This window comes from Alosa pseudoharengus, unplaced genomic scaffold, assembly GCF_046254945.1.
Source record: "Alosa pseudoharengus isolate Yale_2024_CS ecotype anadromous, Long Island Sound unplaced genomic scaffold, YU_APseudo_1.1 YU_APseudo_1.1_scf_17, whole genome shotgun sequence".
Taxonomy (NCBI): Eukaryota; Metazoa; Chordata; class Actinopteri; order Clupeiformes; family Clupeidae; genus Alosa; species Alosa pseudoharengus.
The window spans coordinates 6,420,571-6,423,347 of NW_027468640.1; the positions used below are offsets into that span (position 1 = coordinate 6,420,571).

At 41.0% G+C, this 2,777-nt stretch overlaps 1 protein-coding gene across 1 annotated transcript in view; it reads right to left on the bottom strand.

Moving 5' to 3' along the window:
- Positions 1 to 544: 544 nt before the first annotated feature.
- The window catches only part of zdhhc21 (zDHHC palmitoyltransferase 21), a 31,268-nt gene continuing 29,035 nt past the window's right edge, over positions 545 to 2,777 (bottom strand). The window contains exon 8 of the mRNA XM_076288494.1: positions 545 to 2,777. This exon is cut by the window's right edge and continues 3,215 nt beyond it. The gene's annotated coding sequence lies outside the window, so the exon portion shown is untranslated.

Sequence of the window (2,777 nt, forward strand, 5' to 3'; positions counted from 1 at the left end):
GGGGGGGGGGGGGGCAGGTCACATAAAGCATTGCCTTTGTGGTATGGAGACCTTCTGCAAGAACATGTTTGAGTAAGGACATTGCTCTAGCCCACCCAGTGTGGAGAGATACATTTCCAGGACTAGGATGAGATTTAAACCAAATATCAAATTCATTTGGCCTATTCATGTGACATCTGATATCAAATTAAGGAGGTCTTTGATTCATGGAATTCTAGGACTTCCAATGACGGCCTCTACTACAATACTTTTGGACAATTCTTCGAGACCTATTTTGAGACAAATACTCTCATATTCAGATTTCCTAAAACAAATATTTTCAAGCAAAAAAAAAAATCCACTTGTACCTTGCAGCAGTAAGCCAGGAAATCAACTGATGATTTGTATATTCTTGGCAAAAAATCATTACGAAAGGTGGATACAATATATTACATATTATGGAGGATAATACTGTTGCCAGCAGAAATGTCTTAAAGAAAGCACAGATCACATAAAGTGTATAAATCACAATTTATTTTTAAAAATAATGATGGAATAAATAACATTTCATATATATATATATATAGTTTATAGCATTTACGATCTGTTCCCAATACACCAAGTAACAATAAAGCATTTGAGTGAAACCAAAAGCAAACAAACCCATAGGAGAGACACCAAGAGATAAGGATGGTTCTTCTTCATTAGCCTTCTTTAATGATAAGATAATATAATATAATGCTATACTATACTATATGTCTCCTTGCACTGTGTCCATTAGCCTTCTTTAATGATAAGATAATATAATATAATGCTATACTATACTATATGTCCCCTTGCAGTGTGTTCAAGTGATCTAGATGAGGAGCAAGCTCTGAGACCTATTGTTTTGATATGATATGGCTTGTGAATCACAAAGCAGAAAACAAAAAGAAAAACAAAACAAACAAACAAACAAACAAAACAACAACAAAAACACCATGGTAACACAATCCCAGAGTGCACCTGTTTCAGCAGTGGCCCGGTCACAACTTGGGATGTTCCTGGTCTAGTCTTCAACAGGACTACTTTATTTCACAGAGTTTTACCTCTTTACCACAACTGGTGATGTTACGCTTGAGATCATCCTGAAACAGCGATGCTGAGCATGGAAGTAACCTAAGGGAACCCAACAACACAACTCTGCCCTGATATTAGCCTATATGCAGTATACAGTCAAACTCAGCCATGGCCAAGAAAGAGTAGTAGCGGTATTAACCTGTTAGCATTCTAACATTAGCAGTTATTGCTCCAAAGTAGATATAGACATGACCCAGTGTATGTATGGGGGACTACCAGTATATAGCCAAGGCAGTAGCATCTCGGGCAGCCTCTAGCAGTGATGGGCATGCCATCGTCGTTGTATCAAGGCTCAATGTGTTCTTAAGTGATAAGCTATAAAGTAATCTGACCTGACAATCAGCTTAAGTGATACACAAGTCATGTAAGCATGTTAAAAGCGACGCCTGGACTGTGTGCGTATGCTTGGCTCTCAGTAAATCTTCATGGAACAGCATCTGAGCCGTATACATGTCTCTAAGTCTTGTGGCTTCTAGGGGGAAACTAGCCTAGCTTAGCCTAGCAGCTAACGTGACACCAGCGAGATAACATCATTCAGCAGGTCAATGGCAACACCAGACTGTATTCAGAAGGAAAACAAAAGAAGCAATCTCAGACATATGTACACACAGATGTACCACAAATAATCTTCAAGCATAAACCCAGTGGCAACTTCACATAGATCTGATAGGCAGGAGCTCACTGAACACAGTGGACATCAGTGGAAAACCACGGAATGAAAATGGTAAGGAAGGAAACCAGCTCAAAATGAAAACAGGAAAAACAAAGTGAGATTGATTGGTAAAGTACAGGAAATACAAGATAAAAACACATCAAACCTAGGCAATCAATGGAACATTTACACAATATTGCAGTGCACGCAGACATATCTCCTTCAACACTTGGATGGTAAAACAGCAATAAAAAGAAATCCCTCACACATTAGGAAGTAAAAAGCCAGCTTTGGATCAATGTCATCTCGTTCAAAGTGGAACATCCTTCAAATCACAAGTGCCTTTTTATGATGGAAGTGGTTTAGTGATGGCACCTTTGTTCCTTGGGAGCAACAGAGCATGGTTACTGTAACCAGCTCCAACGCTAGCGTAAACAGAGGTGTTTAGATTCAGTGGTTACTGTAACCAGCTCCAACGCTAGCGTAAACAGAGGTGTTCCGATTCAGTGGTTACTGTAACCAGCTCCAACGCTAGCGTAAACAGAGGTGTTTAGATTCAGTGGTTACTGTAACCAGCTCCAACGCTAGCGTAAACAGAGGTGTTCCGATTCAGTGATTACTGTAACCAGCTCCAACGCTAGCGTAAACAGAGGTGTTCCGATTCAGTGATTACTGTAACCAGCTCCAACGCTAGCGTAAACAGAGGTGTTTAGATTCAGTGGTTACTGTAACCAGCTCCAACGCTAGCGTAAACAGAGGTGTTTAGATTCAGTGGTTACTGTAACCAGCTCCAATGCTAGCGTAAACAGAGGTGTTTAGATTCAGTGGTTACTGTAACCAGCTCCAACGCTAGCGTAAACAGAGGCGCTAGCGCAAACGGAGGTGTTTAGATTCAGTGATTGACAGAATAGACACGGTGGCCCCTTGCTGATGCGGTCCCTTTATAGCTACTCTTAAGGAGGCACTTAAAGCTCTTAGAGGGGGCAGGGGAGAGGGGCCACTTGGGTGGGGCAATAACAGGGAGGGG